This window comes from Oryctolagus cuniculus, chromosome 7 (genome assembly GCF_051225735.1).
Source record: "Oryctolagus cuniculus isolate XC-2025 breed Fujian yellow rabbit chromosome 7, ASM5122573v1, whole genome shotgun sequence".
Taxonomy (NCBI): Eukaryota; Metazoa; Chordata; class Mammalia; order Lagomorpha; family Leporidae; genus Oryctolagus; species Oryctolagus cuniculus.
Genome location: NC_142873.1, coordinates 49,303,572 through 49,316,033, shown reverse-complemented (window position 1 = coordinate 49,316,033; position 12,462 = coordinate 49,303,572). Strand labels below are relative to the sequence as shown.

General features: G+C 53.2%; 3 non-coding genes across 3 annotated transcripts; 2 read left to right on the top strand and 1 right to left on the bottom strand.

Moving 5' to 3' along the window:
* Nucleotides 1-1,247: 1,247 nt before the first annotated feature.
* TRNAV-CAC (transfer RNA valine (anticodon CAC)) lies at nt 1,248-1,320 on the bottom strand. Its single transcript has one exon. It is a non-coding gene; the product is annotated as a tRNA-Val (tRNA).
* Nucleotides 1,321-6,295: 4,975 nt separating this feature from the next.
* TRNAN-GUU (transfer RNA asparagine (anticodon GUU)) lies at nt 6,296-6,369 on the top strand. Its single transcript has one exon. It is a non-coding gene; the product is annotated as a tRNA-Asn (tRNA).
* A 5,701-nt stretch (nt 6,370-12,070) lies between these two features.
* Nucleotides 12,071-12,234, top strand: LOC127493892 (U1 spliceosomal RNA). The gene has a single exon (XR_007924429.3). It is a non-coding gene; the product is annotated as a U1 spliceosomal RNA (small nuclear RNA).
* Nucleotides 12,235-12,462: the final 228 nt, after the last annotated feature.

The window sequence follows — 12,462 nt, the reverse complement described above, 5'->3', positions numbered from 1 at the left end:
AAAGCTTAAACTCCAGGAAAACGTGTAGAGCTGCCCAGGACAGACACCCAAGGGTGCTGCACCTTAAGAGGCCACCACTGTAAGGGTCAGGAAAGGCGAGGCTTAGGGACCAAATCTATACTAACCAGGAAGGAAGCTGTGAGGAGAGGAGGGCCCCTGGGCCTTTGGCTTGGATAAAAGGCAGAGGCCTGGGGATTTGGCCTCCAAGGCTGGCCACCCAAGCCCTTCCAAGCAGCACCATCTAAGACCAGGGCACTAAAGCTCTCCTGGGAGAGAAGGCAAAGCTCTGGCTATGGTGGCTCCACACCAGTGAAGACAGCACCGAGAACTCCAGGGACAAAGTAGAAGAGAGGGTGGGCAAGGGGTTGGGAGCCATCAGGACCCACTCAGCACATGCTGGAGCTCTAGTTATTAAAACTGTTGGCTGCCTGAACCTTCAGAGGGGGTGTGAGACCCTCACAGTGTCCTGAGGATTCTCTGGGGTAGGGGTGGGTTAATGTAAATATATACTTTCAACCAGGGTGCCTGAGGAATATTGACAGTATCAGCTTGGTTTGAGATCCAGATGCTGATTTAAATTCAGTTTTTCTCTACGAATCAGTGGGTTCTGCCGCTGTGTTCCCATAGGATGGGAAGCCAAGCAGGCCCCTCCTCAGCTCCCTTCTGGAGCTCACAAACCAGAAAGCACTGGTTCAGTGTCAGCCTAGGCAGAGGATTGAGGCCTGTGGAGAAGATTCACTGTAAGAAACCCTGAGGGGCCTACACTGTGGCCTGCGGCACTGACAATCCATATAGGCTCTAGTTTGAGTCCAAACTGCTCCACTTTCTATCCAGCTCCCTGCTAGTACGCCTGAGAAAGCAGCGGAGTATGGCCAAGTCCTTGGGCCCCTGCACCCACATGGGAGACCTGGAAAAAGCTCCTGGCTCCTGGCTGTGGATTGGCTCAGCTCCAGCCATTGTGGCCATTTGGGGAATGAACCAGCAGATGGAAGACTTCTCTAAGTGTCTCTACCTCTCTCCAACTCTGTATTTCAAATAAAAATTAAAAAAAAAAAAAACAAAAAACAAAAAACTCTGAAAGCATTTCACTGTTGTAAATCTAAGGAGTTGGGATGGCAGGAAAGGGGTGACAATGGCTACCACCAGCAGAGAAGAGAAATGGTGTCTGGTTGGCGTGAGCTGCCCGTGAGCTGCCCGGAAACAGACACCCTAAGGCCGCCCTTGTTCTCCTGGCTTCAGGAAAAGTCTGTTTCCGCCCGGTTTCGAACCGGGGACCTTTCGCGTGTGAGGCGAACGTGATAACCACTACACTACGGAAACCAATTGCAATGCTAGATGGCAAAATATGTCCCTGAAAGCGATGTAGAAGAAGCGGGAGCCCTGATGGCTTCAGATTAGACAATGTCGTGACTTTTCCGACCCCTTCCCTCCACCTGTCACTTCTCCCATTCACAAGAGATCACAACCCCCGCGCGTTTCCACGAACACGTCAGGGTCCTTGCTGGACGAGAGAGGGGAGTGTCCGTTCTCCTGCAGGAGCAGAACGGGCGCGGCTTCTGGGGAACCCGCACTCCCTGCGGCCCCGCACGCCTGCGCCTCGCAACGCCCCCGCGCATCGCGGAAGGAGCCGCTGGAGCTCCTCCGCGGGACGCCCCGGAAGCTGCCAGGTGCCAGCCACGCCCACAGGAGCCGCGCAGCCAGGGCCCCGCCACGGTCCCTGGGCCCGGGGCAGGCCAGGCAGAGGCTGAAGCGGAGGACAGAGCCGACGGAGGCGCGCAAGGACAGCCCAGTGCCACTCCCGGGGGGCGCGAGGGACATGGGTCTGCTCGCCTTGGTCCGCGCCGCTTACTTGAACTCCGTCACCAGGAGGAAGGAGCGGGTGACAGCAAGGCCGGTCCTGGAGCCACAGGAACACACGCGCTCCTGGCGGGTTAGATGTGGAGTCGAGGAACGCCTCGGCGTCAGAGTCCTCGTGTTTGGGATTGTTCTGAGCGTGGGGAGGATGGGGACCGAGCTCCAGCCGAGATGGAAACACTCAGGGGCGAGAGGGTTTGGGGGATGGGCTCGTGGTGGTCTCTGGGGACCTCAAGGCCTTTCTTGAGAGAGATTCACTCGGGCGTCTGTATCCATGATTGCGTGTGCGTTATCGTCGGAGCTCGTAACAGCTCAACTCTCATTTTCTTGTCGCCCGTGCGCCTCCGGGTCTCGCTCGCTCCGGCCACCCCCGGGTGTACTAGCGGCTGCGCACATATCCCCCGAGGCCCACTGTCTTCTCCCCAAAGCTGCGAAGTTTCTGAGCATAGCCGGGAGGCAGCCCCTGGCTGCACACGCACTTGAGAGCTTTGGCCAGCGTACTGCCTGCGGGGAGGGGCGCTGGTGCGTCAGGTGCGGTTCGCCCTTTGGCGAGAATCTGGAGGAGACGGCCTCCCAGGGCTTCCCAGAAGGGAGAGTAGGCGCAGGAGTGGTTAGGTGCTGTAGCAGCACTTAGATGAGCTTTGCAAATGCCAGGAAACCAATCAAACGAAAGACACAGCTTATCCCTGCTGGTCTTGTGGCTAGCATTTGGCGCTTTCACAGCTGCAGCCTGGGTTCGATTCCCGGATATGGAAACGTTGTTTCGTAATTTCCTGTCGGCTCAGCGGTAGGAGATCAGTCTTCGGACGCCTGAAACTCTCTTGAAGGGGAGTAGTCTGTAGTCTGGACCCTGGCTTGGCTAGGTCACACCGCTCTGCGGGATGCACATCAGCACAGGCTCTCTCTCGACTTGCTGGACACCCATTCTGCACCCCCCCCCCCCCCCCCCCGCCTTTTCGCCTCTACATTTAACTCTCCCGCAGGAGACAGCAGGAAAGTTAATGGAAAATCTTTCTTAAAGGATCTGAAGTTGCTGGGGACTGAACAAAACAGGCAGACTCCTGGAAGAATGGAGCCGCTGTTCCAGTTTCACAGATGTGGCTGAGAGCAGAGCTAGGTTGTCTGCTCATTTCGAGTTGCTGGACAAGGTCGAGGCCACCACAGCAGCTGGAAAGTCAAGGGGGCTGGAGGAAATCTCAGAGAGGAAAAAGACAGGAAGGCAGTTCCAGGCATGTGTGGAGCTTGTGCGAGTTTGGGTGGCTCCAGGCAGTCCTGCTACAGCTAAAGGGACCCAGAGAGACCTCAGCTGCCATCTGCGGAAGGGGAGATGGGCACAAGCACGTGAGCCTCTCCTACCCATGGGGAGACTGGGTTGAGCCAGGTTTTGGCATGGCCCAGCCCCAGCTGTTGTGCCCATTTAAGGAGTGAATTATTGGATAGGAGTCCTCTCTCTATGCCTCTCATTTTCTCTCTGTCTCATTTTCTCTCACCAAGGCACCTCCCACACCAGGGTGTGGGGGAAGTGTCTTCGTGATACCTCCCTGAATCAGCCTGCTAGCCTAGAGGTCTGGTAAGCCTGGGGCTTCCTGTGTTTCAGAGATGTCCAGCTTTATGTTGGATTGCCAAAGACAAGTCAGTGGACAGGAAAAGTTCATCTTTAGAAAAAGAAATCCAACAGCCCTGCTCCCAACTTCTGCTGCAGGTGAGTTAGCCAGACCCCCACCAGCTCCTCCTCAGCCTCAGTTTACCCTCCATGCTGCTCCTCGAGAGAAAATAAAGGTCTTTGTCAGGTCCCGGGATGAGAGCCGTAGCTCAAACATGCACATTCACAGCCTTGTTACAGCAAAGAGAAGACATTTGCAGGAAAATTCTCCTAAATCCATCTCATAGGAGGGTGGGGCCACAGGGAGAGCCCTACAGTGTGAGAGCCACCAGGGTCCTTGGACAATAACAAGACTGTGAGAAGATCATGGTGAAAAGGGGCTAAGGACTAAACCCACATGACCTAGAGGTCAAAAGCCTGAGCTAGACACCAACATGGTTCTGCTACATCACAGATTGTCAGGGAAGACGGAGGGAGGGCTTCCACCTGGAGGAAGCTGGACAAGTTCTACAGGGTGAGCATGACTTTGGCTGGGACAGGAACACGCTTTGCCCGGTGAGTCTTGTCAATGTTCTTGTACACATAGAAGGCCAGGTGGGGGAAAGAAGTGAGCAGAAGCAGAAAGTGGAACCTGCCAACTAAAGAGTAAGGCATAGATCTGGGCTGATGCCCTGTGCCCAGGGGAAAGCAACATTCTGCAGTTATTTCTCCTTAGGGCATTCCAGGGATATCTTCAGGAACTAACCAAAAATTCTTTAATGAAAAGTGAAAAAATGCTCATTTCTCATTCCTTAGGTGTTTCCTGTCAACCAGTCTTCTTAGGGAAGGATTTTGGGTTTGCTTTTGATGTGTTCCATCTGTTGCAGGGGAGGCAAATGCAAACCCAGAAGCTATTCCCTAAAGGTTTGGTTTTCTTGCTGTTGGGTTCTCGTTGGGAGAAGAAGACCTACAAGCTCTCTGTGTAGTTTCTTCTTGAGAAGACTCATTGAAGGCAAAGATTTTCAAGTTGTGATCCTGCTCCAGGCTCGAGTTGTGAAATCAAGACTGTAAGCACTTACTACTGAGATTATACTGAAATAATAGGGCTGGTTGCTTCTAGCAAAGGTTCTTGTTTCTTCGATTTTTTAAAAAAGACTTGCTTATTTTATTTGTGAGGTAGAGCTACAGGGGTGGGGTGGAGGAGGGAGAGACCGTGAGAGAGTTGTTCCATGCCCTGGCTCACTCCCCAAATGGCCACAAAGACCTGAGCTGGTCCAGTCTGAAGCCAGGAGCCAGGAGTTTCCTCTGGGTTGGCCAAGTGGGTGCAGGGGCCCAAGTAATTGGCCATCTTCCACTGCCTTCCCAGGCATATCAGCAGGTAGCTGGACTAGAAGTGCAGTTGCCCATGGTCAAAGCTGCCTTCATATGGGATGTGGGCCCACAACACCAGCCCCTGCGTTTTTACTCAGTTTACTGTCCATGCTACAGGTCACAGAGAATTGTGTGCTTCTCACTACATTTTGAGGACAGAGGTCTAGGAGAAAGTCTGCTCTATCTTTTTCTCTTCTCTTTTTTCCCCCTGCTTACAAATATCATCACTGAAAGAGGAAGAATTCTATCAATGTCTCTTGTTAGGACTCTTCTATGAAGAAGGTTCATGCTTGGGATACTTCTAGGCTGGTGACCTGAGCACATTCACATTCCTTGTCATCTCTAGCCAAAGGCTAGAAGCCCCTGGGTACTTTGAAAACTACTAATGCTCCAAACACACCTGAAGCCACTTCAAACTGAGATTGCTAGGAACAGAAACCAGCCATTCGTGGTGGTTATAGGATCACCACGTGATTACAACATGATAGCACGATTAGAAGCTACTGCATACACCTGGTCTAATTCCCACCCTTCTCTGTTCCTTGTCTCTCCCATGATGGGTGTCTTGCCCATGCAAGCAGAACATCTTTAGTCTTCCTCTGCACAGTCTCACATGTGTCACTCTCTGTCATAATCGGACCTTCTGTGGCAAGGATTTATCCATTTCTATGTAGATCTTTAAAAGGTGGCCCCTGCGTTCCCTTTTCCCCAAGCCTTATTTACTACAAAATCAACTAGCTGGGCTTTCAGATACCTGCACCTGTCAATCATAGGTAAATGCTCTGCACAGGGTTCCTGGGTGCTGTAGGATTGGCAGAAACTCCCAGGGACTTCCAGCTCTCTGAGCCATCAGGCAAAATGACTCCAGTAAGCTGACAATTCTCCCCCTCATTAGGGACTTTGGGAACAAAAACAAACCATGGGCCTGAGAGAGCAAAAGAAAGCCTAGGTGATGGAGGCCTCTACCTAATGGATCTCATGCAGAGCTGGATACTGAGGTGGGCTTGCAACAGCAGGAGTTCAGGAAATGCTGTATCTGGTGCACAAGGGACAGGCTGAAGATAGTTTGAGACTTTTAAATATTTCCACTAAGCTGAAGATATTTTTGTGTTTCATTTTTCTCCTCAGTCAGAGTCTAGCACAATGAGGAGATAGGATATTATAATTTGAATACAGTAAATTTGTATTTTATCAAAGACCAACATGAATCATCCTTGCTTCATCTTTTAGCACATTTTATTCACCAGTTTGGAAAAAAAAAGTATTTTGCTCATTTCTTTCTAAAAGACTACTGACTCCTGAGGCGGTGGTGTGAAGGCCGTGCGGCTGTCCCCGTGGCTGCCCGACCTCCCAACGCACCGCGCGGCTCCGGCTCGCCTCTCCGTGGAGTCCCGGGCGCTGGAACGCGGAGCATCGCTCTGCAAGGCCGGCAGCAGCCCAGGACAGGCGGGCCGGGGAAGGGGCGGTCCATGTGCTTCTGGGCGTGGAGTCTCTGTGGCGCAATCGGTTAGCGCGTTCGGCTGTTAACCGAAAGGTTGGTGGTTCGAGCCCACCCAGGGACGGCTGCCCTCACTTTTAACCCACTTGTTAAATCAGTCAAAATACCCTCATTTCTGACACCTTCAGAGGCGCCCTTCCCCTGCATCCCCAACAGGGCACCAAATATTAGGCAAAGAGGCACAGAATAGAGAGGAGGCAGCCAGACCGAATTTGTTTCAGAGAAAAGAAATCCCAGAGGTCGGTTGGTCGACCAACTGCCTGCAAATACAGGATGGACCACGTGGCAGAAGGCCCCGACCCCCAGGGGCTGGACCTTTTGAAGGAGGACTGGGGCTGGGTGTGGGGGTAGGGAACAGCAAGCAAAGGGGATTCAAGGAACTGGGCGAGGCTTTGGGAACCTGGAAAAGAATGCAGGGTGGAATATGAAGGCAATACGGTGTGAGAACCAATGGAGGTGCCAGGGCAAGAAATACATACCAAAGTTTCTCTCTTTTGGGCAGTGAGGGAGAATGGCTGAGCCTTTATGTCCTTGTTCCATCAGTTGGGCCATGTGGTCACCTGGTTTCCAGCCATGGCGGCGGCTGCGGGGGGGGGGGGGGAAGGGTGGGGCTGGGGCTACCGCCTAGGATGCTGTCCGGGTATAGATCACACCATAGATAAGACTGCGCCATTTTACTAACAGACTGTAGGGCATTGCGGAAAGTTCAGAGTTGCCCTCTATGCACTAAACGTCAACACTTTGAAAGTCACCCACTAAGCTCCTCAGATGCAACTTCCCCGAGGGATTTTGGTCAGACTCGTGTGGTCTTGTGTCTGCCTTTGCGGAATGGAACAGGCGCAGCAATGAACTAAGCCCCGGTGAGGTGAGGAGACGCCCATGAGGAGATGGCAGTGTCCCGCCCCGCGTGTGAGACTGGCCCGGTCCTCTCTGCTTGGGCAGCATAGTTTCGTCTTGGTGGAATTTGAAAATTGTCTTTCTAGCACCAAGTGGGGCTAACACAAACGACAAAATGCGGTAAGCGTGGCTGATGGACAGTCTCCAGGAGGCTCTCGCTGGGTGCACAACTAAGGCTGCTTTGTGCTACTTCACGAACCACCTAAGGTCCCTAGGCGGGACCGAGAGGCCGGAAGCAGGCTATGGGAAGGGCGCGACCCTCGGGGACCCTGAGGGGCGGCGCCCATGCAGATGAGGCCGCGCGGGGGCTGCTGCTCCGGCACCGGCTGCTGATCCACGCACGAGTCCCACGCTGTGGAAATCCTCCTGGCCTGTTGCGGGACCCTCTCTGGGATCTGCGGATCTGCGCAAGGAGAGCCTGGGGAGGAGAGGAAGTCACCGCGTGTGTACACCGCTAGTTGTGCGCAGCTGTGCTGGGGTGGAGCCCATGATCAGGTAGATGTCCTCCCAGAGCACCCCCGGCACTGGACTGCGGCTGTGTTGACCCCTGCGATTTCCCCACCTGTGGGACTGCAGAGTTCGTGGTAGTGGGTTTTGCATGTTTCTTTTCCTAAGGAAGAATAGGTGTACAACATTTCTATAAGTACAGCAGAACTCTTCAAAATCTTGTTCTATGCCAACATGAAAGTTCAACAATAAGTTCTTTAAAATTGAATCCAGCTGATTCAGGCTGCTTGTTAGCTTCCATTAGCCCCAAACAAAGCATGCATTGAGTCCTGTGGAGTGCTTTCCTGTCTTCTCATGCTTTCTGAACCCTGTCTTGTGGCAGCCCAGTTTCTTCTCCCTGTCAGTGATTCCTGCCCTGAGGTGCCCTGAGGTCCCCCACCTGGCCACACCAGTAGTCTCAGTGTCTACTTCAACACACCCGTTATTGAAGGCATTTCTTACTGGTGGCCAAGGGGAGGGCACTTGCAGGAGAGTTGCAGGGGTTCTTTTCCTCAGCTTAGTAGAGAAATAAAAAGCCAAGAAACAGTTGGCAGAGAGCCAGAAACTTTTATTCGAAAAGAAACTTGTATTTCATTGGCAAGTGACAGAGAAGGCCTCTGGTCCGAGAGGAGAGCAGCGGAGTGCCTGAGCTGGACACTGGCTTTGAGGACATGTCCCAAGTTTTAAGCCATTACTGCCTGTTCATTAGGTTATCCTATTGGGGGCGCCCATGGGACAGGGCTTTCACATACTGTATGTTGACTGGCGTGGGGCTCATGAAGATAGCGGGGGTCTCCTGGAGACAGCCAGTCTCTTTAGGGGCCCAGTCCCCTCCTCTGCTAGCTCTGGGTGGAAGACTATAACTATCTTGAAGGTGTGATTTAAAAAGCCAAGGGTCACACAAGATAGCCAGGATCTCCTTAGAGCCAGTCTAACTCTCCCGAGGGGCTCAGTGCCTTCCCCTGCCTGTTCTGGGTGAAAGAGTGCACTCACCCTGGAGGTGTGATTTAAAGCCCCAGGATCACACATGCAGCACAAGCAGCTATCAGTAGGGGAGATGCCGGTTGGTCTGGAGACAACCTTTCCAGCCACAGCTGGCAGCCTGCCTGTGAAGGAGGTTCTAGCTACACCTGAGGGGCCCACAGACCCCAGCCCCACTGGACAGCCTCAGGTTTCAGCCTTACAACCTAAGACTTCTACATCAGTGGAAGCCAAAGTCATGGGGTAGAAGCCATTGCTCACTAGTGAATAGTTGGGGTGGCAGTCACAGGAGACACTCCCATATGCACCACTGCATTCTCCAACCAGGGTGAGTGGCACCAGTATTGGTTGCCACTCAGTGTATGCTCAGGGGAAGTCCCCTGAGGCTTCAAAGTATCACCCGCTTTGCCCAAGCTGCCTTCTCCACTCCTGCCCCGAGTGGCAAATTCTCTACGAAGCAGATAAAACCTGAGTCCCAAACACGCCCTGTGCACAGTCTCTTGGCAAGAACAGTCGCCAACCTTTCTGCTTCCAATAAAGGAACCTGTCTGTTGAGGTTGGTTTCCATCTCGTTTTTCCGTCTCTCCTTTCTGGGAGTCAAAAAGGCCAACACCCCAAGCTATTCCAGACCTAACAACCACAATCTGATATTTAAAATGCTATATAGTTTTTTTCCCTGAATTGTAAATTTTCCCCCTACTGTGGCCCCATTTTTAATAAAGATAATCCCAGTGACAAACTTAGGTTTGGGACAGTGAGTTACAAAAGATGCCGAAGTCCCAGGGGCAATATTATGGCGTCTTTGTTTCTGAAGGCCGGCGGCTGCATGGGGCATGTGTTCTCCAAACCATGCAGCCCTGACTGAGCTCAGGGGTAAGCTTGTAAAGGCAAAAACCACATCTAGTTGGAAATGAATTACAGAACTTGTGTTTTAGCCAAGCAGATGTTACAGAAGCTAGAGAAGCAGGATCCGCTTATCTCGGGGGCATCTCACACATTTCCTGACCTTATGTAACCAAGCCTTACAGATAACATTCTTACAAGATCAGTTTTTCAATAGATGGCAGTCGTGTGCCTGGTTAGGGAAAACAGAGGATACCAAGACAAGGACAAAAAGGAGTGACTCTGGTCAGGCCATGGCTCACTGGCACTTCAACTAGGTCTAGTTTAATGCATGGTCTGGTTATTGAGCGCAGCTAGGATAGCAGTTGGCTATATAAGCTCCTTCTAAGCTGGCCTTGCTGGGACTTTTAATGAGGAGTCTTCTTTAAATGCCTCTCTATGGTGGGAAGACACAGGCAGGTCTGGCTGTGCAAGTCTGCCTTCAACGTCTCTCCTGTTGGCTGAGTTCCTCTCTTCCTGTCGTCCTCACAATGGTTGTATTGGTCCTGGGCCTTCCTGTCACCAGGCTGGGAACCTGTGAGACCCGCGCCAAGGGCAGGGTTCTTCCAGGGGCTTTCTTGGTTCAATCAAGTCAACTTCCGTTCTTCAAAACTGGCCAAGCCTGGGCCCGTGAGCTTTCCTGAATACGACATTCTAGCCAAAGACCAGGTCGAGAAACAGTATTTCCAGTGAGTCTTCTCACAAAGAGAACACATGTCTGCTGACACAGAAACAACGATTTTGGGGCCGCTTGCATTGCCGGCGTCCATATGGGTGCTGGTCTAGGTGCCCTCTGCTCCATTTATGATCCAGGTCTCTACTTGTGGCCTGCGAATAGCAGGGGAAGATTGCCCAAGAACGTGGGCCCAGCCGCCTAGGTCACAACCCATTTGAAGCAGCTATGCCGCATCGTTCCACTCGGGAGAGGAAGGCGCTGACGCGGGCAGGAAGTGGGATGGGCGAAGGGCGCTGCCTGAAAAACGCAGAGGGGACAGCGACCATGCAGCTGGGGCCAGCGGGGTCAGCTGCTCAGGCTCCGGGTAAGGAAGTACGCCCAAGTCCCGGGCGACAAAAAGGTCACATCACAGCCTGTTTCAGGAAACTCGCTGGGATCTGAGGATCAGTGCAAGGAGAGCCCAGGAAGCAGGAGGAACTCACTGTGTGTGTGCACAGAGAGTTGTGTGAGGCTGTGCTGGGACAGAAGGGGCAGAATTCATACTTACCTGGCAGGGGAGACACCATGATCACGCAGGTGGTTCTGTAGGTAGGAAGTCACATATGAGCTTATGTGTGTGTGACAAAGGCCTAAAGAGTTGACATGTAGGTCCAGCATATGCATCTCAAAGTCACCCCAATAACCTGCCAGGGGCAGCCCAGTATTTGCATCCTGCCCTGCTCCCTCTACCCAGTAACCTGCCAGGTGGGGGTCCCCGCCCCTTCTGCCTGATCACCTTCCAGGTGCAGCCCAGTATGTGCACTTCAAACATCCTAGGGATCTTCCAGAGGGTCCCGCCCATCCTTCCTCTAAGCAGGGCAATGGCAGCCAGGCTTCCTGCTGTTTCTGAGAACTTCAGAAGGAAAACTCAGATAGGAACTTTTCGCATTTACATCCAAAAAGTCCTTTGTTCCAGGAAGAGCAGAGGCAGCAAGGCAAGGCCCATCCCCTTCAGAGCCCCTGGCCTCAACCCTCTGCCTGGCAGCTGAGCCACCCGCCTGGCCTGCCCAGGTGTACTCTCTCCACTCAACCATGTAACCTCACTCTCCCCCAGTCTGAGGGACTGACTGGGCTCTCTCTCTCAGGGTCTGTCTGGAGAGGTGCCCATCCATTCTTACTTTGGCCCTGCCCTAATAAACCTTGCTGTTTTGCTTTCCGCTTACTCTCTGTCTCACGCCTGATTTCTTGCTTGGGCCCAGACAAGAAGCCTGCCAATCTCTGGTAACAGTGCTCCCAGGGCGAGGCTCGTCCATTTCACTGCGGCAGTGCTAACCCCTGCGACTTCCCCATATGGGGGAAACTCGACTGCAGAATGTGTGGTAGTGGGGACTGTGTGCTCGCTCTCCCCTGATTTTTCTCCAGTTCAAAGAGTAGATGCTCCTCAGGCTTATCAAAGCAGGTGTAATGCATGGAGAAGGATCGGGTCTCCGCGCGGCGCCCGCATGGGTGGGGGAGGGAGGGACGGGACGGGCACAGCTGTCACTCAGCTGGACGAGGGCGCGTTGGTGGTTCTGCTGCAAGGCGCGGGGTGGGCGGGGCGCCTGCGGTGGCGTCCCGGACGGGGCGGGGCTATGTAGATAGAGCAACGCAACGCAGGGGCTGCTGGTCGGGGACCTGCTGTAGATTCACGACCGCTTTCCCGTGCTGTGGGAGAAAGCACGGGACCGCTGGCGGCACATACGTGCGCTGTGCGTGCATGAGGGCGAAGATGGCCCGGGGCGGGGGAGGTTGAGGGGCGCAAAGTGAGCGCGTGTGGAGAGTGCGGGGCGTGTGATGCTGTGCTGGGGCGGAATGTCAACAACTCATACTTACCTGGCAGGGGGGACACCATGATCCGCCAGGTGGTTTTCCCAGGGCGACGCTCTCCAATTGTACTGCGGAAGTGCTGATTCCTGCAATTTCCCCACATACGGGAAACTCAACTGCAGAATTTGTAGTAGTAGAGTACTGCATTCGCGCTCAGCCCTGGCTGTTCCTCGTTGAAGAGCAGGTGGCTATTAGCTTAGGGGAGTACTGACTGCCATTAATGAGCAAGTACTTGAAACTCTGCTCGGTTCCACAACCCTGCTTATTGCATCTACACTGATAATTTTAATCTAGCCTCATTAACTGGTAAATCTTTTTCCTCTTTGTATCTACTCCCTTTGGACTCATACAGGCAGCCCTCACACTTTCTTTCCACGGAAATTCGCAAAA